Genomic DNA, 27,826 nt, shown 5'->3' on the forward strand with positions numbered 1-27,826 from the left:
AGGTGAATTAGTTCTAGCATGTTTTACGTGAAAGCTCACACAAAGGGCTTTTTAACCAATCTATTGCTGGAGCAGCACACAGCTGAGTTTTATAAATGTACTTCCTACAGTAAATGCATCTCACACTGACAATGTCAATACAGTTTATAAAGTATTGTAACATACTGTGGAATTGTACTTGCATAACTTCAGTGCAAAAAACACAATCGGTTTACAAGTTGTTCGGGAATAACTTTTAATAGACCAAGATAAGAAATTGATCTCTACACTTATATCTCATAGGAAAATAACAGCATAAGGTTTCTCCCAGCAAACCAGTATGTCAATAGATGTATAAATCCTTTTGCTGTGACAGAGAGAGAAAAAGAGAGAGAGGTGTGTGTGTGTGTGTGTGTGTAAGTTTATGCATGCAAAATTAAATTCACTAGTAACATTCTTACACACTTGGAATCTATGACTGTAGAAAACTATAATCAGTAAGCAGGATGACGTGCATATCAGAGCATTAATCCATCATTTCTAGTTAATACACCCCCTTAATTTTTAATACATGTTCCAGACTTTTCTCTCCCTCTCCTGAGTGGACTAACATAATTCCCCTATACTCATGAAAAATCACCAGAAGTCCAAAGAAATTTATATAAATTGAGTGGAATTCGGTACATACCCTGTGGATTTCTGAAGTCCTGTTGTGGATTCTTCTAGCAACTCGGCCTCTCCCATGAAAGAAGGTTTGTGAACCAATTTGATAAATCTCTGCATTTAATGTGGGTTTATCAATGTAGTTTGTGAACCTGTTATAAAGATGTTTGCATATTCTTATTGCTGGATTTCAAGAAACAGTCACTAAGTGGTCCTTTTACCAAGCTGCAAAGCAATGGAAGCTGCTTTGTAAAAGGGGACCTCAGTGCCAAAAAGGTGCCCAAACTGACCAGACGACCCCTCTTAATCTCCCAGTGGTGACTGGACCCCTCCAAAAAGTGACAGTACATAGAGGCTGTATGACAGCTGCAGATATAATGGCCATTCCTCTTACAGCAGACAGCAGGTCCCAAAAGGGGGAAGGTTCTAGTGTTTAATGCAAGCAAGTGCAATGTGATACATGTGGGAAAGAGGAACCTAAGTTATAGATACAAGATGCAAGGTTCCACTCTAGGAGTCACCACCCAGGAAAAAGATCTAGGTGTCATCATTGATACGTTGAAACCCTCTGTTCAGTGGCAGTTAAGAAAGCAAATAGAATGTTAGGAATTATTAGGAAAGGAATGGAAAACAAAAATGAGAATATTATAATGCCTTTGTATCGCTTCATGGTGTGACCGCACCTTGAACACTGCATGCAGTTCCGGTCATCACATCTCAAAAAATATATAGCAGAATTAGAAAAGGTACATAGAAGGGCAATGAAAATGATAAAGAGGTTGAGATGACTTCACTATGAGGAAAAGCTGAAATGGCTAGGGCTCTTCCGCTTGGAGAAAAGACAGCTGAAAGGAGATATGATAGAAGTCTATAAAATACTGAGTGGAGTGGAACGGGTAGATGTGAATCGCTTGTTTACCCTTTCCAAAAATACTAGGACTAGGGGGCACGCAATAAAGCTACTAAGTAGTAAATTTAAAACAAACCGGAGAAAATATTTCTTCACTCAACATGTAATTAAACTCTGGAATTCATTGCCAGAGAATGTAGTAAAAGCAGTTAGCTTAGAAGTGTTTATAGCTTAAAGGGGAAAAAAGAAATATGATACAGATGTTTAAATACTTGGAAGGTATTAATATAGAAACAAATCTTTTTCAGAGAAGGGAAAATGGTAAAACTAGAGGATATGAATTATGGCTGCAGGGTGGTAGACTTAGGAGTAATGTCAGGAAATCCTTTTTCATGGAGAGGGTGGTTGCAGCCTGGAATGCCCCCCCAAGGGAGCTGGTAGAGACAAAAATGGTGATGGAATTCAAAAAGGCATGGGATGAACACAGAAGATCTCTAATTAGAAAATGGAAGGTATAAAAAAACCTAAACGTCAAATGTCTGTATGTGTGTGGATGTGTCGAGTGACGCTCAGATGGCGACTGTGACTGTAATGAACTAGGGCCGATATCGGGCAGACTTGTATGATCTGTGCCCCATACAGGGGCAGCGGAATGCCTTTTTGTTTGGGTCTGCCAAGCTCCACCCCCACCCATGATCCACCTCCCTCCCACGGAATTCAGCATCTTTCCGTACCTTTGAACCCCCCCCCCCCCACACCATGGTACCCAGCATTTCTCTTCTCTCCTCCCCCATAGTATCTAACACTTCCCTAACCCCTCCCCATGGCTACCAGTAGTTCTCTCCACCTCCCCGCCCCCCACAAAATGTTTAGTGCCTTACCTCCCTTCCCTGGGGTGCCGATATTCCAACTGGCACAGCACCAAAAGCATAGAGACTGTTGGGCACAGGGCCTTGAGCATCTGTCCATGCTCAAGGCCTGTCTGCTCCCTCCCCCTCCAAACTTCCTGTTTCAGAGGGGGCAGAAGCTGGCAGGCCTTGGGAATGCACAGATGTGCAAGGCCCCACACCAACCTGCCTCAGTGCTTTTGGTGCTGTGCCATTTGGAGTATTGCTGCCCTGGAGGAGGGTTTGACCTGCATCAGAATGACTAAGCTAAGTTTCAGTACTTTTATATATGAGAACAATGACAAAAATTGATTGTTTTGTATTGTTAATAAGAAGAGTGTAATCTGTGGTTAAAATTATTTTGTTTACCTGAAGGGGGGCTTAGGGCAGCCCAGCAACAGCCAGAAACAGTGTGAAAATTTGTGCATGCTCAGTGAGGTGCAGGGAGACCTACTAACACCCGAAATTTTAAATAAATGTCTAAATGATTCTAGAGATATTTGCAAAGTTATAAAATAATGAATTTAGGTGTGTAGAACCAGCAAATATGTGCTATGACTTTATTTATGCCCTGTTTGTATATAGAGCACTGTACATTTAAAGCAGTGCTTTTTTTGTGCCGGTAAGCGCTGGTACAGTGTACTGGCACCTTTTTTTCCCCTTCCCGCTCATCTCCTGCCTGTCTCCCGTGGCCACAGATGCTTTTCCCAATGATCAGCAGCACCACAGGCACAGCAAGGAGTAGCAGATGCGGGGCTGCAGTGCTAGGACACGTGCTGTTGTCTCTGCCGATCCCCTGCCCCGGAACAGGAAGTTGACGTCAGAAGGGCAGTGGATCAGCAGAGCTCACAGCGCATGGCTGAGCACTGTGGCCTCATACCTTTTATTTCTTGATTTCCCCACCGCTGCTGCTAGTTGGGAGAAGCAGCAGTGGCCCTAGGAGAGTTGCTGGATGAGGTGAGAGGAGGAAGGGGAAGGGATGGGGAGGGGGGAAAGGGGAGAAATACTGGATGAGGAAAGAGGGGACAAGGGGAGAAATACTGGATTGGGAGAGAGGGGGGCAAGGGGAGGCATCCTAGCACACATGGCCATATGGTAAGCGAACTCTTACGGCATGGCCATGTGGCAGGGATCCCTTACCGTCACCAAAGTTCACAGGGGCGTGTCAGAGGTATAGCAAAGATGGGACTGGGGCGTGCTTAAGAGATGGGCGTCCTCGGCCAATAATGGAAAAAAGAAGGGCGTCCCTCATGAGCATTTGGTCGACTTTACCTGGCCCATTTTGTTTTCACGACCAAGCCTCAAAAAGGTGCCCAAACTGACCAGATGACCACCGGAGGGAATCGGGGATGACCTCCCCCAGTGGTCACCAACCCCCTCCCACCCTAAAAAAAAAATAAAAATTTTTGCCAGCCTCTATGCCAGCCTCAAATGTCATACCCAGCTCCATGACAGCAGTATGCAGGTCCCTGGAACAGTTTTAGTGGGTGCAATGCACTTCAGGCAGGCGGACCCAGGCCCATCCCCCCTACCTGTTACACTTGTGCTGGTGAATATGAGCCCTTCAAAACCCACCTGAAACCCACTTTACCCACATGTAGGTGTCCCCCTTCACCCCTTAGGTCTAGGGTAGTGGTGTACAGTTGTGGGTAGTGGGTTTTGGGGGGGGTTGGGGGGCTCAGCTCTGAAGGTAAGGGAGCTATGCACCTGGGAACAAATTTGTGAAGTCCACTGCAGTGCCCCCTAGGGTGCCTGGTTGGTGTCCTGGCATGTGAGGGGGACCAGTGCATTACAAATGCTGGCTCCTCCCATGACCAAATGCCTAGGATTTGGTCGTTTTTGAGATGGGCGTCCTCGGTTTCCATTATCGCCGACCGAAAACCGGGGACAACCATCTCTAAGGTCGACCATCTCAACATTTAGGTTGACCATCTCTAAGGTTGACCTAAATGTTGAGATTTGGGCGTCCCCAACCGTATTATCAAAACGAAAGATGGACACCCATCTTGTTTCGATAATACGGGTTTCCCTGCCCCTTCACCGGGATGTCCTTAGAGATGGGCACCCTTAGAGATGGTCGCCCCCTTCGATTATGCCCCTCCATGACACTTTAAGCTTTAAATTTCGAATTGGTAAGTAAGGTTTGCTTTTTTGGATGATGGGTCCGCTTACAACAGGAAGAGGATTTTGAACAATTTATATATAATAATATTTATAATAATTTACATTACCGTATTTTTCGGACTATAAGACCATAAGACGCACCTAGGTTTTAGAGGAGGGAAATAGGAAAAAAAAATTTTCCTCTTTCCCTCCTCTAAAACCTAGGTGCTCCGGTGCGTCTTGTCCGGGTTTTGGACCTCCGTTCCGTACTTACAGGATTCCATGTTCCCTGGTGGTCTAGTGACGTCGGGGCAGGAAAGAGCCCCCTCTTTCCTGCCCATCGCGCTGCTCTCCGTGCTTTTCAATGCTTTCTGATGGTCTCAATAGTTTCACCTTTTTTCCTTTGTTAACCTGGTTTGCACTGAGTTTTGTCAGCTATCTCTGAAATATATTTGTATATACTACTGCTTATACCGCGAAACTACTGACAGAGAACAACGCGGACATTTTCAAGGAGGAACCGAGATGGGCAGGAGAGAATGGGGTTTAATCCTGCCCCAAAGCAAAAAAGATTAGAATTCACAAAATATAAAAGGAAAAAAAACCCATATACAGAACGATCTGAAAATATAATGGAAGTCAGAAAAGGTGTTTAGCAGAAGAAAAGCCAAATGATAGACAAAATTACCCAATCGATAAAAGAAGGAAATAAGAATTTCTTTATATGAGAGGAAAAAAAAAGTGGACTAGGCAAGATAATGTGAGAACATGGACTAGTGAAGAGGTGGCCCTGCAGAAAAGCAGAAATCTTAAGTAAGTTCTTTTGCTCAGTATTGACAGAAGGGGAAGGCGAGAGGCTTAAAGCAGAAAATAGCATTCATAAATGTGAAATGATTACAAACCAAATTACTGAGGGGGAGGTATACTATTATAGTGGGGTTGCCATTTCCCTCCCTCCTTACTAATTTGCTTGTGATGTATTAGCTAAAGTTCTTGTTGATGGCAGCTTGTATCTCTCAAGCAATGGGTGTGCCTTAGAAACGTTTGAGTGGCATTTCCCCCCAGAATCTGTATAGGTTATAATGCCCAGTAAGGCTTTATAAGTAAGTACCAATAATTGAAAACTGGTCCATCTTCGACTCCTCCCTCTCCTTCTCTGCGCATATCCATAAAGATATGTTATAGAGGAAGACCTGTCGCTTCTTCCTCTATAACATTAGCAAAATTCGCCCTTTCCTTTCTGAGCACACCACCCGAATTCTCGTCCACTCTGTCATTACCTCTCGCCTTGACTACTGTAACCTACTCCTCACTGGCCTCCCACTTAGCCATCTATCCCCCCTTCAGTCTGTTCAGAACTCGGCTGCACGTCTTATCTTCCGCCTGGACCGATATACTCATATCACCCCTCTCCTCAAGTCACTTCACTGGCTTCCGATCAGGTACCGCATACAGTTCAAGCTTCTCCTGCTAACCTACAAATGCACTCGATCTGCAGCCCCTCCTTACCTCTCTACCCTCATCTCCCCTTATGTTCCTACCCGTAACTTCCACTCTCAAGACAAATCCCTCCTCTCAGTACCCTTCTCCACCACCGCCAACTCCAGGCTCCAACCTTTCTGCCTCGCCTCACCCCATGCTTGGAATAAACTCCCTGAGCCCATACGCCAGGTCCCCTCCCTGCCCATCTTCAAATCCTTGCTCAAAGCCCACCTCTTCAATGTCACCTTCGGCACCTAACCACTACACCTCTATTTAGGAAATCTTGACTGCCCCAACTTGACATTTCGTCCTTTAGATTGTAAGCTCCTTTGAGCAAGGACTGTCCTTCTTTGTTAAACTGTACAGCGCTGCACAACCCTAGTAGCGCTCTAGAAATGAAGTAGTAGTAGTAGTCCAATAAGATACCGGATGTCAATATTCAACAAACAAAAATAAGGTCCCATGATCTGATCTATAGCATTATGGAGCATCTTTACTGCAGTATTTTGGACCATTTGTAGTCTTTTTATTGCAGAAGGCATGAGTCATTTTAAAAAGGAATTGAAATAGTCGTATTAGGAGAAAACTGATGCATTCTGTAAATCGCTGGGATCCAGCAGTGTGTAGCTGGCATAGCACAAAAAAAAGTTTGAGTAACAGTGAAAATTTGTGTCTCAAAACTTAAATGTGAACCGATTTGATAACTTAATATTTTCTAAGAGGAAGATTAAGAAATTATATGGCCTATAAGGTGGGCTCTAGGGTTCAGTGAGAAGAAATATTTTATGAGAAATGAGTTTAATTTCAATTTGTTTTCACAGAACCAGTGCACTCTTTTTGAGATAAGAGTTTAGCATACGCTGATTGAATTGATGCCTATCACAAATTGTATAACAGCAAAGTAATAACCAGTTATTCCATGAGAATGTATCAGAGTGGTTAGTGGGATAAGAAAGAGCTTAAATAGGTGTGAGGCAAGAACTGACCCTTGGGTAATGCCTCAGTTCAAGGCGTGAGATAGAGAGCAACAAAAACCACTAGTCACATGGTAAGGCCAAATGGATAATTTGAGGTAATCCAATTCAGTGCCTTACCACTAACGCCTATTAAGACAAAGACAGGCAATTACTTCAATAACTCCTCCTTTTATTATCTGTGCCATCAATTCTTTTTTACCCTCATCCATTGATGCATTAGCATCTTACCCTTTTTCTAAAATTAGTATCACTAGGAAGGAGCTTACTGTCACTATTCCTTCAATTTCCCAGTCTTTGGTCCATCATATTACTCAATCAGGCCTAACAAGCTAATTTTTGATTCTGATCACCTTGACTTAGAAAACAGGACTTCAACACAAAAGGTTCTCATCATCCTGGACTCCTTTCAACAGGCCATTCTCTACTATAATGTGTCTGTTCTTGTAGCCAACTTAAGATTTGATCAATTGCCATCCAAACTTTTAAAATAATATTTATCAGATCTTCTACCAGGCATTTTAGTTATGGTCTGCAAAAGTGTCTCCTTTGGCTAAATGCAACCCATTTGGAAGCAAACAATTATTTGGCCTATTCTTAAAAAAATATTCTCTTGATCCATTATTTGTGTCAAATTAATGCCCAGTTTCAAATCTTTCCTTTCTCTTGAAAATTATGGAAAAAGTTACAGTCTACACAACTTATTAATTTCCTAGCCAAATCCTTGGTCCATCATCTGAAACAAGCAGGGTTCCATGACTGGCATAACACAGAGACTCTCTGTACTGCCTTATTAAATGACATGCATACCATCACTGATCAAGGAAAACTTGCTTTCTTTCCCTAGACTTATTGTGCATGGTCAATCTTGTTGATCACCTCCTATTGTTTTGAAATGATTGTGGCTTGAATAAATAATAGCTTCTTTTTTGCAGTTTTAATGCTATTTCAGTATTCCTGCTGGTGTTCTTTACACAACTTAAGGTTATCGTTGTGTTCTGTTTGTCTTGACTGTTGCTTGAGAAAGCCAAGTCCTGAATGGCACCAGGAATCATTTCAGAGAGCTTTGGGGCGGTAAAAAAAAAACCCAAGAGGTGTTATAGTACTTCATTTAAAGTGATTTGTTATCTAAGTAACAGTGACACAAAGTTACAGGGAAGGAATGAGCATTCAGATGACAATTAGTCCAGGCAAACCATCTGGAGACTTAAGTTGCTACTAGAAGCTCGTTTGCTTGTTTTGACTATACAAACAATTTGTGTAAGATCCAAAACCACCGAGAAGAGCAGGGTTGCTGTCCTGTATATTGTTTTGGATCCCACTGTATGACCCCTGAAGTAGATGCTTGCGTGCATCGAAATACGGCTCGTGTCAGGTCTTCCTTTTAAGTATATAATAAAGACTGTTGGATTCATATCTCCAGTGGTGACTCACCTTTGGTCAGCCTCTACTTTTACTTTGTGTGCTTTCTCGTGGTAGAGGACCCCTCCTGTTTTTGTATTTTGGATCCTAGTATCTGCAGCACAGCAGGGGAGAGAGATAAATGCAGAAAATAAAAAGTGCTGTAAGCAGTAATTACTGTACAAGTAAAGGTTACAAATGTGTAGTGCTGCAGTGATTCCAGAGTTCTACAATACTACCAGTAGGCATTACCTCAGAAGCATGATCACAGCCATCATCAGCATCAGAGTCAGCATCGGGGAGAACCTTAGAAAACATCAGCATCTCTAGAAGAGGGGAGTGTTGTCAGGAACATCACCAGTGCCAGCATTGTGTTCTCTTAGATCAGTGTTTCCAAATTCTTCAAGCCAAATAACCCCTAAATTGAAAAATTTAAAACAAGTACCCCGGAGCTCCAATCAGTCTGGGAGATGTACATTCCAATCACGAAGTAGAAAATAAAATAATTTTTTCTTTCTTTGTTAACTGGTCATTTTATTTCTCTAATATGTTGGTCTCAGTATCTGGTTCTGCTTTCCTCTACCTTCTCAACCTCTACGAACCTCTGTCTCTCTCCCCTGCCATGCAGCCCTCTCCTCTGTGTCACTCACTCTCTCTTTCTCTTCCTCAACATACACTCTCTCCTCTGTGAAACTGTCTCTCTCCCCATGCCATGCAGCCCTCTCCTCTGTGTCTCTCTCTCCTTCTTTATCTCTTCCATGCAGCCACCTCTTTTGTGACATATTCTCTCTCTCCCTGCCATGCAGCCCTCTTCTCTATGACTCTGTCTCTCGCTCCCCTTCTCTCGCCCCTGCCATGCAGCCATATCCTCTGTGACACATTTATTTATTGAATTTATTTCCAGAGGCTTGATATACCACACGAGGTCCAGCATGGCTACTGCGTGGTTTACAATGCTAATATAAAATAGATTAGGAGTAGATGGGGTGGGGAGTATAACAACGGAATGCAAATTATCCAAAGGTCTCAGAGGTCTCTCCCCCTGCCATGGAGCCTTCTCCTCTGTGACACACTCTTGTTCTTTTTCCGCTACCATGCAGCCCTCACCTCTCTGACACACTCTCTCTCACTCTCTCTCTCTCTACCATGTAGTCCTCTTCACTCTTCTGCCATGCAGCCCTCTCCTCTGTGACACTCTCAGGCTTATTTTCGAAAGAGAAGGATGCCCATCTTTCGACACAAATCAGAAGATGGGCGTCCTTCTCCCAGGGTCGCCCAAATCGGCATAATCGAAAGCCGATTTTGGGCGTCCTCAACTGCTTTCCTTCACAGTGACGACCAACGTTCACGGGGGCATGTCGGAAACGTAGCGAAGGCGGGACTGGGGCATGCTTAACACATGGGCATCCTCGGCCGATAATGGAAAAAAGAAGGGCGTCCCTGACGAGCACTTGGCCGACTTTACTTGGTCCATTTTTTTCTTGCGACCAAGCCTCAAAAAGGTGCCTGAACTGACCAGATGACTACCGGAGGGAATCGGGGATGACCTCCCATTACTCCCCCAGTGGTCACTAACCCCCTCCCACCCTCAAAAAAACCTTTTAAAATATTTTTTTGCCAGCCTCAAATGTCATACCCTGCTCCCTGACAGCAGTATGTAGGTCCCTGGAGCAGTTTTAGTGGGTGCAGTGCACTTCAGGCAGGCGGACCCAGGCTCATCCTCCCTTACCTTGTTGGTAAATGTGAGCCCTTCAAAACCCATGAGAAACCCACTGTACCTATATGTAGGTGCCCCCTTCATCCCTAAGGGCTATGGTAGTGGTGTACAGTTGTGGGGAGTGGGTTTTGGGGGGCTCAGCACCCAAGGTAAGGGAGCTATGCACCTGGGAGCAATTTGTGAAGTCCACTGCAGTGCCCCCTAGGGTGCACAGTTGGTGTCCTGGCATGTCAGGGGGACCAGTGTACTATGAATGCTGACTCCTCCCATGACCAAATGGCTTGGATTTGGTCGTTTCTGAGATGGGCATCCTCGGTTTCCATTATCGCTGAAAACCAGGGACGACCATCTCTAAGGACGACCATCTCTAAGGTCGACCTAAATGTTGAGATTTGGGCGTCCCCGACCTTATTATCGAAATGAAAGATGGACGCCCATCTTGTTTTGATAATACGGGTTTCCCCGCCCCTTCGCGAGGACATCCTGCGAGAACGCCCTGAGGAAAACTTGGGTGCCCCGTTCGATTATGCCCTTCTCTCTGTCTCTGTTTCTCTCTCCCTGCCATGCAGCCCTCTGATTTTCTCTCTTTCCCTCCCCCTACCATATAGCCCTCTCCTTTATGACACTCTCTCTTCTCCCCTGCCACACAGCCTTCTCTTCTGTGACACTCACTCTCTCTTTCCCTACCTTGCAGCCCTCTCCTTTGTGATGCTCTGTCTCCCCCCTCTGCAATACAGCCATCTCCTCTGTGATACACATAGTCTCTCTTTCTCCCTCTGAAGCAGGTATCTCCTCTGAGGCTCTCTCTCTCTCTCTCTGTCTGTTCTGCTGCCATGCAGTCATCAACTCTCTGACTCTCAGTCTCCCCTGCCCCCTTGCAGGTTGGCATCACCACATCTCTCTCTGTCTCTCCCCATAGGTCAGGATCACCCAGTCTTTTCCCCCCAAATCAGCATCACCCAGTCTCTCTCTCTCTCTCGCACTCTCCCCCCCTCCCAGATCAGTATCACCCAGTCTCTCTCTCTCTCTCTGTCTCTCCCTCCTCCCAGATCATCATCACTCTGTCTCTCTCTCTCCACCCACCAGGTCAACATCTCCTGGTCTCTCTCTTCCCCTCTCACCTTGCTGCCTTTCCAATTCATCAGCAAATGCCTTGACAGCAGCAGAAACAATGTGATGCTTGCAGGGAAATGGCTCCATGTGCTACCACATTGTTTCTGCTGCCACCACAGCAGTCAATGCTAATGATTTAGAAAGGCAGCAAGATGACCAAGGAGGATGGGGCGTGGGGTTTGAAGAGAGAGAGAGGAGAGGGCACAATTTGGGCTATATGGGGCACCTATTGTGGGTGGCAGAGTCAGGGAGCTGCAGCAGCAGAATACTGGCATTTACATTGGATAGCTTGCAAGGTGCCCTGTATCCTCTGCTTAGGTGTCGCGTACCCCTTGGGATACACGTACTGTATTCTGTCTTAGATCACAGTATGCAAACCTTTTGACTATTCCTTCAGTTGCTCACTCAAACCTTTACTATATTAGAAATTCAGCTACTTACTTTATCTTGCCCCTTTCATATAGAATTCTTTGCCTCTGTGTCTTTGAGCCAAAACTTCACATAAGTTGTTAATGGAAGATCTTAAAACATTTTTTAGTGAGGCTTTTGGCAGGATAAACTCTTCCAAGTTTTGAGGACTGCAGTAGATCAGATCGGGCAGAGAAGCTGTTTCATTATGGGGTCCTTTTACTAAACTGTGGTGAAAAGTGGTCTTAGCACACCCTTATGTGGGGGTTTCCCATGTGCTAAGGCAATTTTTACTGTAACCATAAAAATGCTTTTTTGTCTATTTTTGCATTAATGGCCATGTTCCAATGTTAATATTACAAAATATTTAGCTTATAACACAATTTGGAAGAACAGCCTATCATCATATAAAAGAATTATAATTAAAAGACAGGAACTTCAATAATCCAGGGAAAAGTTGTTGACTTTTTCACAAACCCCAGTTGGACTGTACTGTCACTAATTCTTACTTTATACCGGAAACCAAGAGTAGTAGAAAACTACTGTGGAGGACTTGCAGCTCATCTGCATATCCTTACAGCCTTCTCCGGGGTGACACCCAGGTCCACTCCGATCCACCCAAGGCCTCCGCTCTAGGTGCCCAGCACTCCCACCAGGTGCTGTGTAGGACGTGCAGCTCTTCTGCATTTCCTCACAGCTGTATCCGGGGTGACTCCAGGTCCACCCCGAGCTTCCCAGGGCCCTCGCTCCAAGTGCACAGAGTTTCCAGGTGCTTTTTGGCTAGGATCAGGTGACCCTCAGGGGGAGGAATGCTGGCTTCGGCCTAACCCCTGGTAAGCCTTTCCTCAGCTGAGAGGTGCCCAGCTCTACCACCGGCTGCCTTTCAGGTGCTGTGGAGGACTTGCAGCTCATCTGCATATCCTTACAGCCTTCTCCGGGGTGACACCCAGGTCCACTCCGATCCACCCAGGGCCTCCGCTCTGGGTGCCTTAATCTTCTTCTCAGTTGCTAAAGTACCTCAGTCATTTATGGCCCCTATTCACATTCTCTTCCTAGCCCTGTCCCTTCCTAATCTTTTCCCTCACCCCCTACCTCTCTCCACTACAGGAACTCACTGCCCATCCATCGACTTCATCACCTCACCTTCTCTCCTACCCTCTTCCTTCCTCTTGGCTTTTAATCTCCGTCTCTTTCTTCCCTCCATTTTGCCTTCCCCATTCCACCTAAATACCTCTCACCTTCAACGCCTGTGTGGCCACACCTCTCCTACTCTCCTCCGCTCTCTTTTACTCCTTCTCTTACTCTCAGCCGGTGACATCAATCCCAATCCTGGCCCTCCTCACCAACTATTATCCAAACTCTATAGATCTCACCGTGACCTCTCTAACCTCATCTCTATTCCTCTACTCCCCTCCTCTTCTCTGCCCTTCTCTTGCGCCCTATTGAATGCCCGCTCTATCTGTAACAAACTCCCCTATATCCAGGACCTTTTTATCTCGCGTCACCTCCATCTGCTCGCCATAACAGAAACCTGGCTCTGCCCTGATGACTCTGCTTCAGTCGCAGCCCTCTGCCATGGTGGTTATCTTTTTTCACATACTCCTTGCCCTACTGGTCGCGGGGGCGGTGTTGGACTACTTCTCTCTCCCTCCTCCAGATTTCAACCCCTTCTTCCACCTCAATCTCACTGTTTTTCCTCCTTTGAAGTCCACTCTATCCGCCTTTTCTCTCCTCTGCCTCTTCGAATAGCGGTCATTTATCGTCCCTCTGATAAGTCCCTTTCATCTTTTCTCAGTGACTTTGATGCCTGGCTTGCCTTCTTCCATGATCCTTCCTCCCCCTCTCTCATCCTTGGTGACTTTAATATTCCTGCTAATATTCCTTTAATCTCCAACTATGCTCCACCTCCCCCACTCATCAAAATGGTCACTGTCTTGATCTCATATTCTCCTCCAACTGTTCACCCTCTAGTTTCCTTGCCTCTGATCTTCCCCTCTGTGATCACCATCTTATAACTTTCACACTTAAATCTCCTCCCTCCCAGTCCCGTCCTATTATATCTAATTTATCTAGGAATCTTCACAATATTGACCCTTCATCTCTATCCTCCCATGTTTCAAACCTCCTCTCTACTGTGGCACCGTCCACGTCTGTCAACAAGGCTGTTTCTTCTTACAACAATACTCTGTCCTTTGCCTTAGACACTCTTGCACCTTTGATGACCCGCCCTATAAGGCGCACAAAACCCCAACCTTGGCTGACTTCTAATATCCGCTACCTACGTTCTTGTACCCGCTCCGCCGAACGCCTCTGGCGGAAATCTCGGGCCCTTGCTGATTTCCTACACTTTAAGTTCATGCTGACCTCCTTCCAATCTGCTCTTTTACGCGCCAAACAGGATTATTATGTCCAACTGACCAACTCTCTTGGCTCTAACCCTCGACTTCTCTTCACCACATTGAACTCTCTCCTCAAGGTGCCCCCTCCCCCAACTCCCCCTTCATTATCTCCTCAGACCCTTGCTGAATTCTTAAACGACAAGGTTCAAAAGATAAACCTTAAATTCTCTACCTCGCCACCTCCCCCTCCACTAGTCCGTTCCTCTCTCTCTCCTTCCCCTCATTCTTTTTCCTCCTTTCCTGAAGTTACTATAGAGGAAACTACACTTCTCCTTTCTTCCTCAAAATATACCACCTGTTCCTCTGATCCCATTCCCACCCACCTTCTTAATGCCATCTCACCTGCTCTTATTCCTTTTATCTGTCACATTCTCAACCTCTCACTTTCCATTGCAACTGTCCCTACTGCCTTTAAACATGCTGTGGTCACACCTCTCCTTAAGAAGCCTTCACTTGACCCTACTTGTCCCTCTAATTACCGACCCATCTCCCTCCTTCCTTTTCTCTCCAAATTACTTGAGCATGCTGTTCACCGCCGCTGCCTTGATTTTCTCTCCTCACATGCTATTCTTGACCCACTACAATCTGGTTTTCGCCCTCTCCACTCAACTGAAACTGCTCTTACTAAAGTCTCCAATGACCTATTACTGGCTAAATCCAGAGGTCTCTATTCCATCCTCATTCTTCTTGATCTTTCCGCTGCTTTTGACACTGTCGATCACAGCATACTCCTTGATATCCTGTCCTCACTTGGATTCCAGGGCTCTGTCCTTTCCTGGTTCTCTTCCTACCTCTCCCTCCGCACCTTTAGTGTTCACTCTGGTGGATCCTCTTCTACTTCTATCCCTCTGCCTGTCGGCGTACCTCAGGGTTCTGTTCTTGGTCCCCTCCTCTTTTCTATCTACACTTCTTCCCTTGGTTCATTAATCTCATCCCATGGCTTTTCCTACCATCTCTATGCTGATGACTCCCAAATCTACCTTTTTACCCCTGATATCTCACCTTGCATCCAAACCAAAGTTTCAGCGTGCTTGTCTGACATTGCTATCTGGATGTCTCAACGCCACCTGAAATTAAACATGACCAAAACCGAACTTCTCATTTTCCCCCCCAAACCCACCTCCCCACTCCCCCCGTTTTCTATTTCTGTTGATGGCTCTCTCATTCTCCCTGTCTCCTCGGCTCGAAACCTTGGGGTCATCTTTGACTCTTCTCTCTCCTTCTCTGCTCACATCCAGCAGACCGCCAAGACCTGTCGTTTTTTTCTTTACAACATCCGTAAAATCCGCCCCTTTCTTTCCGAGCACTCTACCAAAACCCTCATCCACACCCTTGTCACCTCTCGTTTAGACTACTGCAATCTGCTTCTTGCTGGCCTCCCACTTAGTCACCTCTCCCCTCTCCAATCGGTTCAAAACTCTGCTGCCCGTCTCGTCTTCCACCAGGGTCGCTTTACTCATACTACCCCTCTCCTCAAGTCGCTTCACTGGCTCCCTATCCGTTTTCGCATCCTGTTCAAACTTCTTCTACTAACCTATAAATGTACTCACTCTGCTGCTCCCCAGTATCTCTCCACACTCGTCCTTCCCTACACCCCTTCCCGTGCACTCCGCTCCATGGATAAATCCTTCTTATCTGTTCTCCACTACTGTCAACTCCAGATTTCGCGCCTTCTGTCTCGCTGCACCCTACGCCTGGAATAAACTTCCTGAGCCCCTATGTATTGCCCCTTCCTTGGCCACCTTTAAATCTAGACTGAAAGCCCACCTCTTTAACATTGCTTTTGACTCGTAACCACTTGTAACCACCTGCCTCCACCTACCCTCCTCCTTCCTGTGCACAATAATTGATTTGATTTGCTTACTTTATTTTTTGTCTATTAGATTGTAAGCTCTTTGAGCAGGGACTGTCTTTCTTCTATGTTTGTGCAGCGCTGCCTTGTAGCGCTATAGAAATGCTAAATAGTAGTAGTAGTAGTAGTAACTCTCAATACAAGAAAAGACAGAAAAAAACCCACTATGCAAAAAACAAAAAAATGAAACCCTGGTATGGTCAACCAGAAAAATCAAATTAGTAACAAAGAATCCTTTCAAATAGAAAACTTTAAGGGGCCCTTTTACTAAGCACGGACACCTGGCGGTAATTTTGAAGTTGGCGTGCATTATTTCCCACAGTAGAAAGATTTTTCTGTTTTCTACCGCAGGGGCATTCCCAGTGGTAATTGATAGCGTGGCCATATTGGTGTTGCACTGCCTGATGACCACATGAGTAGCGTGTGAGCCCTTACAGCCAGGCCAAGGGGTGGCGGTAAGGGCTCATGCAGTAAATAGCCATGTGCTACTTTTAATTTTAGCGCACGGCCGGTTACTGCCCCATTAAAAAAGCCCTTTTTCCTACCCATGGTAAAAAATGGCCCAGCACATGCCAATTTCACGTGTCCAAACTATCGAGGCCGCTTTTTACTGCAGCTTAGTAAAAGCAGTGGCGTACCAAGGGCGGGGTGGTGGGGGCAGTCCGCCCTGGGTGCACGCTGCTGGAGGGATGCAGAGAGCATCCGCGCACCTGTCGGCTCCGCTGGTTCCCTGCTCCCTCTGCCCCGGAACAGGTTACTTCCTGTTCCGGGGCAGAGGGAGCCAGCGGAGCCAACAGCCGCACGGCTGCTCCCAACACCCTTCCAGCAGCATGTGTTGATGCCAGGTATGCTGATGCATCGGGGGAGGGGGGTGTTGATGCTGCGGGGGGGGGGGGGGGGTCGTGCTGCACCTGGGGGGGTGGTGGAGGTGCACAGCGGCATTCCGCCCCGGGTGGCAGCCGACCTAGGAACGCCACTGAGTAAAAGGCCCCTGAATATTAAAATGGAATATCCAGAAAGCTCCATGAAGCTATGTGACTAACAGCAAAAAAAACCCTCCCCACTTATCTGGTGACTAACAGCAACCCCTCCCCTCTACTTATCTGGCTGGGTGGTCTGCTTCTTTCATATTGGATTTTATTTATTTATTTATTTATTTATTGCATTTGTATCCCACATTTCCCCACCTCTTTGCAGGCTCAATGTGGCTTACAATACATAATGATCAGTGGAAATATAATAGAAAATAGACATTTAGTGTTATAGAAGGATCTTGGGCAATATGATAAAAGGAAACAACATTGTAATCATAGTGTATCAAGAATGATTTTGGGTAACATGATAATGATGAAACATGATATTAGTATAGCAAGCAAATATTATAAGACAGTTCTGTATGTATGTGGAGGAGCTGTGTATATTCACATAGGTTGATCTTTGTGGTATGCCTTGTTGAAGAGATGGGTCTTCAGTAGTTTTCGGAAGTTCGTTAATTCTTAGATAGTTTTTAAGTTGCGCAGCAGTGCATTCCAAAATTGTGTGCTCAAGTAAGTAAAGTTTGACGTGTGTATTAATTTGTATTTTAGACCTTTGCAGTTAGGGAAGTGCAGATCAAGGAATTTGTGGGATGATCTTTTGGCATTTCTGGGTGGCAGGTCTATCAGGTCTGACATGTAGGCTGGTGCATCTCCGTGAATGATTTTGTGAACTAGGGAGCAAATTTTGAATGTGATGCGTTCTTTTAGTGGGAGCCAGTGTAGTTTTTCCCGTAGGGGCTTAGCACTTTCATATTTTGTTTTGCCGAAAATTAGTCTAGCTGCTGTGTTTTGGGCTGTCTGAAGTTTTTTGATTATCTGCTCTTTACAGCCGGTGTAAAGTGCGTTGCAGTAATCCAGATGACTGAGCACCATTGACTGTACCAGGTTGCGGAAAACAGTTCTTGGGAAGAAAGGTCTTACTCTTTTTAATTTCCACATTGAGTGGAACATCTTCTTGGTTGTGTTTTTCGCATGGCTCTTGAGTGTTAGGTTTCGATCGATGGTAACTCCAAGAATTTTCAGGGTGTCCGAAATTGGAAGGTTCAGATTTGGTATGTTAATGGCTGTGAATTTGTTCTTGTTATGTTGAGAGGTAAGTATTAGGCATTGGGTTTTTTTCTGCATTAAGTTTCAGCCGAAATGCATCCACCCATGAATGCATGATGTGGAGACATTGGTTGATGTCATTGGAAATTTCCTTTAGATCATGTTTAAATGGGATGTAAATTGTTACGTCGTCTGCGTATATGTATGGGTTGAGATTTTGGTTTGATAATAGTTTGGCCAAGGGTTACATCATTAAGTTGAATAAAGTCGGCGAGAGGGGGGATCCCTGTGGGACTCCGCATTCAGGTATCCATGTGGCTGAGGTAATCAAGTTGGATGTCACTTGATATGATCGTGTGGTTAGGAATCCCTTGAACCAGTTGAGAACGTTACCTCCAATTTCAAAATACTCAAGGATATGTAGTAGTATTCCATGGTCAACAATGTCGAAAGCGCTTGACATGTCAAATTGTAGGAGTAGTATGTTCTTTCCATTTGCAATTATTTCTTTGAAGTTAGACATGAGAGTGACTAGTACTGTGATTGGACCGAAATCCTGATTGGGAGTTGTGGAGTATTGAGAATTTGTTTAAATAGTTTGTGAGTTGTTTGGTCACCAACCCTTCCCTTAGCTTGGTTATTAATGGAATGGATGCTACTGGCCTGTAGTTGGTTAGTTCACTGGCACTTTTCTTTGCGTCTTTAGGTATGGGGGTGAGTAGAATGTTTCCTTTCTCCTTCAGGAAGAGTCCATTTAAATCTGAAGAACAGAAGTCATTTTGAGAATTATTTTAGATGATTTAAATGACTTCTGTTCTTTGTCCGATACAAAGGAAGCAGACCGCCCAGCCAGATAAGTAGGGGTGGGGGTGGGGGATTGATTGCTGTTAGTCGCACAGCTTCAAAGAACTTTCTGGATATGCCATTGTGAGATTTAAAATTTTCTATTTGAAAGGACACTTTCCCCCTGTTCACAAAGCTGTGCTAGGGGCAGTTGACAAAGCCCATCCAAAGTAAATGGACTCTATCAGCATTACCGCACCGGCAGCCACTAGGGCGGCTTTGTGAACAGGGGTGTTTGCTACTAATTTGTTTTTTTTGGTTGAACATACCAATTTTTTTTTTGTGGAGTAGCGTTCTTTTTCTCTGTTTTTTTATATTGAGAGTTGCTTTCTACTATTCTTATGCTGGGGTTTACTAAGCCACTAGAACGGCTGGCTGTGAGCTAGTGCTGACACAGCTCATGCACTTTGAATGGCCTGTGGGGCCCTTTAACTAAGCCATGGTAGGCTCTACGCGCGTGCAGCATGCACCCAAATGAGACTAGCAGCAGGCCAGTGCCCTTCCTGGCGATAATTTCAGATGTGGCGAGCGCCCATAACGTGTGGATTAATTAATTATTTATTTCCTCCTACGTGCACCAGGTCTGGCGTTAATCGGCACTTGGAGCACGCCGACCAGTCACTGTGCATGTAGCACGCGAGCCTTTACTGCTAGATCAATGGGTGGCATTAAGGGCTCAGGCCAGTTTTGGGCACATGCTGGTTTCATTTTTACCACAGGCCCTTTTCCGGTCCCATTAAAAAAAAAGCCGTTTTTTTGTAGATACAGTAAAAACTGGCCTATATACGTGCCTTTACTACCGCAGGCACAGACCCCTTAGTTTCCGGTATATGGTGGGAACCAGTGATAGTAGAGTTCAATAGGATTTGTGAAAAAGTCTGACTTTTCTCTGGACTATTGAAATTCCTGTTTTTTAATTATAATTCTTGTGTATGGTGACAGGGTGTCCTTCCAAATTGTGATATAAGCAAAATTATTTTTTGATATTAGTGTTAGATCTTTTTCTTTCAATGTGCTAATGTTATCATTAGCGCTTGGCCACTTATTTAAATTACTATTGGGCTCATTTTCGAAAGAGAAGGACGCCCATCTTTCGACATAAATCGGAAGATGGATGTTCTTCTTCCAGGGTTGTCCAAATCAGTATAATCGAAAGCCGATTTTGGACGTCCCCAACTGCTTTACATCGCAGGGACGGCCAAAGTTCAAGGGGGCATATCGGAGGTGTAGCGAAGGCAGGAATTGGGCGTGCCTAACACTTGGACGTCTTTGACCCATAATCAAAAAGAAACAAGGTCGTCCCTGACGAACACTTGGACAACTTTACCTGGTCGTGTTTTTCTTACGACCAAGGCACAAAAAGGTGCCCGAAATGACCAGATGACGACCCCCCTCCCCCTCCCACCCTAAAAAATATCTTTAAAAATATTGATTGCCATCCTCTATGCCAGCCTCAGATGTCAGCTCCATCACAGCAGTATGCAGGTCCCTGGAGCAGTTTTAGTGGGTGCAGTGCACTTCAGGCAGGCATTAACTGGTTAGCACAGTAATGCCCAAAAGATGGCTAAGGGGAAATATGATAGAGGTCTATAAAATAATGAGTGGAGTGGAACAGGTAGTTGTGAATTGCTTGTTTACTCTTTCCAAAAATACTAGGACTAGGGGGCATGCAATGAAACTACAAAGTAGTAAATTTAAAGCTAATCTGAGAACTTTTTCCTTCACTCAATGTGTAATTAAACTCTGGAATTCGTTGCCAGAGAATATAGTAAAGGTAATTAGCTTAGCAGGGTTTAAAAACGGTTTGGATAGCTTCCTAAAGGAAAAGTCCATAGACCATTATTAAAATGGACTTGGGGAAAATGCACTGTTTTGGGATTTTGCCAGGTACTTGTGACCTTGATTGGCCACTGTTGGAAACAGGATGCTGGGCTTGATGGACCTTCGGTCTGTCCCAGTTTGGCAATACTTATGTACTTATTTATTTATTACATTTGTACCCCGCGCTTTCCCACACATGGCAGGCTCAATGCGGCTTACACAGTAACAATAAGAAGAATTACAAGTCATAAGAATATACAATATACTTATGTCCCTGAATGCCACCTCACAAAATTTTTGTAGCATGCTGTGGTTACACAGATTTCAAAGTTACTACAGAATGCCTGAGCACATCCCACGGTACTCCATTTTTGGCTGCATTAGGCTAATCGGCAGTACCACTTTGTAAAAGGAGCCCAAATGAAACTTGCCTACACATGGTAGATACCTTGTACTAAACATTCCTTAGACAGGATTTAAGAAACTCCTCTCACCTACAGAAGTCACTACATCTTGGCCAGTATTCCCGATCTGTGGGGGCCTACAGCCGCAGAGCCCTGCATGGAGCAGAACTGAGAGCACTTTTGCATACTACCTGCTGCCTGTGACTTGCTGTGGCACAGCAATATTCTTTTTCCCCCTTTGTTTGCTTTCCACTGACTCTCCCACTCTTCGGAAATGACTGCTATAACTGCGGGTGAGTCAGCTCACATCGGGACGTGCCCCCTCAGTTACTCAAATGCCAATGAACTGGTTCAGCTGAGTAAAAAATGCCAAAAGACCCAATTTTATTCCCACTGGAGTGAGTCACTAATTGAGCATGATAGTATCTGGGGTTGGACACCTTCTTGGGTGACTTGCTTTAATTTTGTTTTGATAGCTGACCGTCTGCACCACTGTCAGTGCACAAAACACTTCTGATAACAGTAATTTCTATTTAATTAAGCCTCAGAAAAGCCCAAGGTCTGTATGCAGAGCAAAAACACAGAATGCATGCACTTTTAAATCTATTTTAAGCTAAACAATTTTATCCTGTTTTACTAGAAACTGCTCAAAGCAAATTATGGCATTAACAAAGCTAAAGTCCATAATGGCAATCAGGGCCGCCGAAAGGGGGGTAGGAGGGCAAGATTCCCTGGGCCCAGCCTCCAAGGGGAGTTTGGCACTGTCTGTCTCTCTCCTGCTCCTGTGTGTCAGGATCCGGCTGATTGCATTAATGCGATAACCCAGGTCCTGGCACACAGGAGCAGGAGAGTGACAGACGGAGGGAGGAGCAGATGCAGGAAGGTAAAAGGGGCAGGGGGTGGTGGCTGGCTGAGGGGGGGGGGGTGCAAGGGGGCAGTAGTAGCCTGAGTGGGGGAGGGCGACCCAAGTGGGTGGGGGCAGTGGCAGCAGCCCTGCCCCGGGCCTGGCTCTGTCTCTCATCAGCCCTGATGGCAATGAATATAATCTGAACCGCTGGCTTTTCTTCGCTTCTTGCATTGGGATAACATGACTGGCTGCAGTGCGGAGCATCCTGAGTTGCAGCACAAGAATATCATTTTCTACCACTCCATTCACTACGGTGAATGTTCTTTTATGTCCCTTTTGTTTTTTGAATCTCTCTTACTGGGATACAAAACCTCTAATATTCTCCCCAAATTAAGAGAGAGAAATCATTTATCATTCCCCCCCCCCCCCCCCCCCATGGCTTTCTCTTCATTTTAATACTGATTCTAAAACAGAGCAAGTAGGATCCAAGGGTTCCTGAGGAATGCCAGGATAAATCAGTGAGCTTTTGAAGGCTTCCTTAGAACCAAGAGTGAAGGGACTGGCCCAGCAGTCCAATGGCTATACTGTGTGTATGACCGAGGCTTGGGTTCTCAGGTCCAGTTTAGACTGGAACTGCTGCAGAGGTAGCATTCACAAACCCTGGTGGTGTGGGGGAGGAAGCCTGCCCATTATGCAGTGATGATACCTGGTGGCCAAACTCAGGGCCTTTGCTTAGAAGACTCTGGATGGAGCCTATGTTGGTGGCCTCTCCCAGAACCAGATTAATTTTTTTTTTAATATCACTTTTATGTACTTAAACAGACCCTCTGGTAATAATCCAGATCCAGATAAGTTCTTGAGTCAAGCTGACTCCTGGTGACCCCCCTTGTGGTTTTTCTTGCTATGATACAGGATTGCATTGCATTCTCCTGAGGTATGGAGGGTTAAGTGACTTGGCCACAAGGAGCTGCTGTGGAGTTTGAACCTGGGCCTTACAGTACCCAGCCTGCAGATACCAAGTTCCTCAATGGCTAAACATTTTCTGGCTTCTTTTATAATCTCATTTAAAAAAAAAATCCTACTTCTGCCCTGCTTTTTTAACTGGATAGCAGGGCTCTAATCTTGTCTTTGCCCTCCTCTACTTCAATCTATCGATAAACTGCTATATTTTAAACATTAAACTATAAAAGGTCTTTGGCTTCTCTATTTTCTCTACTGGCTTTTAATAAATAAAGGATTTGGGATTGCTTCCAATCTAGACATGATCTTTGGACCTTGGACACATAAGTAAACCCAACCACCCTTAATAAACCCATCCACCCTGCCTCCTAACTCATGCACCACAGGTTGGCTTTTCCTATATAGTCTGCCCAATCCATAACCCATCCCCTTCAATTGTCTTTCTCTCTAATGTTCTCATTGTTATAAAACTGGTCTATATCCAATCAAATAATCAAAATGACTATTATTCAAGGAAATAGCTGTTGTGCCTTAACTCTCAGGTAATCAGTTTGGAAACTTAAAACTTGCCCCATATGTCTCCAGTTCTCTGCTTTGATAAACGTTGACCCAGTTAAGAGAAGAATAAGCTGCACTAAAACAAATCTCCCCAGGATTCAAAATTAAGCCTATCTACTCCCATTCCCACAACTATATATGCATATAAATAAGCATGGATTAATGATGCAAATGGGCAGAGGATCAAAAGCCCAAACAGCGCTCTAAACATAGCACTGGAATAGCGCAGGGCTTTACCGCACCTATGATCAGAGATAATTGCATGCAAATTTAAGCACACAATTCTCTCTGATCGTGGGGTAAAAGTGTGGGGGGATTGTGCCTGAGTATGCGCTTGGGCACAATCCTCCTGCACTTGACAATCATCCCACACTTGTTTGACAGGTTTGGGCTATCAGAAGCCCAGACCTGTCAAACACAGGGGCTGGAGGTCCATGGGGCCACCAGACCCCAACTACCCCTGCCCTGAGCCAAGAGAAATAGGGGCTGGAGGTCCGGTAGACCTCCAGTCCCCCCAACCCCCCCAAACACAGGTTCAAGGGGGGTGGAGATCCGGTGGGTCTCTAGCCCCCCCTAACCCCCCCAGCATTCCTCCGATGTTCTTGGTGGCCCGGTAGGCCGCAGGTCAATCCCCCCCACCTGGTGGTCTAGTGGCCCTTCCCCACCCCCTACAGTTGGAGGAGGGAAGTGGCCTCCATCCTCTTTCATCGGCGCCACCTGGAAAAAGGTGGCGTCCAGCCTTGCCCAGCGCATCCTGGGATGTGCTGGGCGGGGCTTCAATGAGCAATTATATGTCATGATCTCCCCAGGTACTTTTTAGAAAGTAAACTAGGCGGCTGAGGGGAGATATGATAGAGGTCTATAAAATAATGAGTGGAGTTGAACGGGTAGATGTGAAGCGTCTGTTCACGCTTTCCAAAAATACTAGGACTAGGGGGCATGCCATGAAGCTACAATGTAGTAAATATAAAACGAATCAGAGAAAATATTTCTTCACTCAACGTGTAATTAAACTCTGGAATTCGTTGCCAGAGAATGTGATAAAGGCAGTTAGCTTAGCGGAGTTTAAAAAAGGTTTGGCCAGCTTCCTAAAGGAAACGTCCATAGACAGTTATTAAATGGACTTGGGGAAAATCCACTATTTCTGGGATAAGCAGTATAAAATGTTTTGTACATTTTTGGGATCTTGCCGGGTATTTGTGACCTGGATTGGCCACTGTTGGAAACAGGATGCTGGGCTCGAAGGACCTTTGGTCTTTCCCAGTATGGCAATACTTATGTACTTATGTAGTGTTATAATTGATCCATATTTCAGTTACCTTTTATTGTTTGCTGATTGCACATTTTTTGTTCATTAATATATTTTTTAAGATAATAAACAATTGTTTATTGCCTCTGCCTGTCTGGACTGATAAAGAATCCTGGTGATTTGTGTGGCTGTGATGTAACCCCAGGTGGGTGGCTAGGCGTTTAGTGCCAGTGAGCAAGTGCAAAGTGATGTATGTGGGAAAGAGGAACCCAAACTCTAGCTATGTGATGCAAGGTCCCACATTAGCAATCACCTCCCAGGAAAAAGATCTAGATGTCATTGATGATAAGTTGAAATCCTCTGCTCAGTGTACAGCGACGGCTAAGAAAGCAAATACAATATTAGGAATTATTAGGAAAAGAATTGAGAATGTTATAATGTCTTTGTATCACTCCATGGTGCAACTGCACCTCAAATACTGTGTGCAATTCTGGTCACTGACTCTTAAAAATGATATAGCCGAATTTGAAAAGGTACAGAGAAGGGCAACAAAAATAATAAAGGGAATGGGATGATTTCCCTATGAAGAAAGGCTAAAGTAGTAGGGCTCTTCATCTTGGAGAAGAGAAGGATGAGGGGAGATATGATAGAGGTCTATAAAATACTGAGTAAAGTGAAACGGGTAGAGTTGAATCGCTTGTTTACTCTTTCCAAAAATACTAGGACTAGGGGGCACATGATGAAGCTTCTAAGTTGTAAATTTAAAACAAATTGGAGAAAACTTCTTTACTCAGTATGTAATTAATCTCTGGAATTTGTTGCCAGAGCATGTGGGAAAGCAATTAGCTTAGCAGGGTTTAAAAAAGGTTTAGATAATTTCCTAAAAGAACAGTCCGTTAGTAAAGATAGACTTGGGAAATTCCATTGCTTTCTTCTAGGATAAGCAGCCTAAAATCTGTTTTACTGTTTTGGAATTTATTTATTTATTCATTCTTGTATTCTACTATTATCCAAAAACAAGTTTTGGTTCAGAGTGGCTTACAATTTACTGTTAGGTGAAGTTACAGTGGTGTATTACAGTTAAAAAGTGTTGTGGAGCAACAGCATTGTATTTAGTTAACCATAGAATTTCTAGAACAGGTAGGTCTTCAAGTGCTTGCCAGGAGAGGAGTAGCCTAATGGTTAGTGCAGCGAGTTGTGGACCTGGGGAACTGGGTTCAATTCCCGCTGGTGTCTGTCGGCAGTGGGTTGAGATCCTGGGAAACCATGTTCAATTCCCTCTACAGCTTCATGTGACCCTGGGCAAGTCACTTAGCCCTCCACTGCCCCAAGTACAACATACTACTTAGATTGTGAGCCCATTTGCAAAACAGCCAGGACCTGTAAGAAACTGTAAACTGCTTAGGTCTAGGTGGTACAGTATATAAATACTTAAATAAAATACTTGTGACCTGGATTGGCCAGTGCTGGAAACAGGATACTGGGTTTGCAGGGCCTCCAGTATGGCAACATTTATGTTCGTATATAACTAGTCAAACAACCCAGGAATAAATGGATCACTGAGGGTTCTGGTAGAGTGTGACATGTTATACAGAAACACCCACTCCGCCCAAAGGATACAACTGAGTAATGCTTTTTCTAACTTGGAAAATGAGGATGCACCAGGAATAAGATCTGAAGTGAGTTCAGGAAATAGAAGTGACAGCCAATGCATCCAATTTTTCATTTATTCCTTAGTCAACGTCAAAAGAGCTCAAAATAAAAACAAAAAGCTAGTACTGCTGTGAGACTCCATTATTAGAGGAATCAACTTGGGATCATAGTTCAGGGAGCAGAAAAAGGTTAAATGCCTCCTGGGAATTTTAGCTAGCAGGAACATAAATCAAATTGTTAGTCACCTCAGAGAAGAAAGTAAGGATTATAGAACTGATGTTATTATCCATCTGGGAACAAATGACCTGACTAGAAATAACATCTCTGCAGTACAAAGAGACTTCCAGATTTTGGTGGAGAGTCTTAAAACTATAGTTAGTGTTGTACTATTTTCAGAAGTTCTATCCGTTCATGGTAAGGGGATGAGAGGTTGTGATGCACAACTAATTTTAACATTTGGCTCCAAACCTGGTGTAAAAGCAGAAGATTTTAGATATATAAGTGCCTGTGGCAATAGATGGAAGAGCAAAAGGCTATACTGTAATGATGGGCAACATCTTTCCATTGCAGACAAAAAAGGACCCTAGCTGAAAAATTCTAGCACTATGTGGATATGCATTTAAATTAGAGAAAGGGAGTGGTAGATGATAAAAAAAAATATCATTTCAGGAAATCACCTCCAACATAAATATTACAGTGATAAAAATAACAACAGACATGGACTTCTGGTACAGCCCTCATGGAGAGTGGACACAAGTAAAATCGTTCTAGGTCTCCCCCTCAATTTTATGCCGCTTAGGAAAGTTTGATGCAAAAGACGTAAGGTTTGAGGGCTATTTTGTTATCTGTTGAAGAGTGGTGCTGCAGGTACTCAAAATTCTTTTTGAAATAATGGATACTTCATTAAGCAGAATAATTTCATTAGCAAGGAGGATACATGCAAATACGGTCCCATGCATTAGCATATGTAAATTAAATCCCACTACCACATATGCAATTTACCACTATGTCTCTTTCTGTCTTAACAGTCCAAAACCAAGTTCTTTAGGCTTCAACCCCCCCCCCCCCCCCCCCACATACACACACATACACAAAACAAATATCTGTCCAGCCTCTTATTATAACTCCTCGCTTCCACTTTTGAACTTCTTCTTTGGGAGAGGGTTCTCTTTGATTCCCAAAAGAGTTGCTATTATTAAAAGTCCACAGCAACAACAACAAAAACATTCACAATTTCCTTCAAGCCACTTGTCAAAAGTCTTTTTCCTGCCCATATAGTATGAGCCAGGGAAAAGGAGGAAGGCCACTATCACTTGATTTCACAGCCAATTGGCTCTCCAACTGGCCTTTCTACAAAATGTTTCAGTAAACAGCCAAAAGAAAAACTACCTTAGGTTTCATAAGACTCCAACTCCATTTCTTCCTGGTTGTTCCTTTCAGTAATATCCATAGGTTCTTCTTCTTCTCCAGACTCCCAAACCATCTCAGAGACTTCTGGAAGATCTCTCCTTTTTTCGTTCAACCTAGGAAAAGGCCCCTTAAAAACTCTACTTCCTATCGTACTTCTTCCTGATTGGGT

The 27,826-nt window shown here is 44.5% G+C and overlaps 1 long non-coding RNA gene across 1 annotated transcript; it reads right to left on the reverse strand.

The window, feature by feature from the left end:
- Positions 1 to 7,042: 7,042 nt before the first annotated feature.
- On the reverse strand, positions 7,043 to 27,740 carry LOC115460461. Its single transcript, XR_003940504.1, has 4 exons — positions 27,637 to 27,740; positions 8,592 to 8,757; positions 8,373 to 8,454; positions 7,043 to 8,002 (listed from the first exon to the last, which is right to left on the reverse strand). It is a non-coding gene; the product is annotated as an uncharacterized LOC115460461 (long non-coding RNA).
- Between the last annotated feature and the right edge of the window lie 86 nt (positions 27,741 to 27,826).

The sequence above is a fragment of the Microcaecilia unicolor genome, chromosome 1, assembly GCF_901765095.1.
Source record: "Microcaecilia unicolor chromosome 1, aMicUni1.1, whole genome shotgun sequence".
NCBI lineage: Eukaryota > Metazoa > Chordata > Amphibia > Gymnophiona > Siphonopidae > Microcaecilia > Microcaecilia unicolor.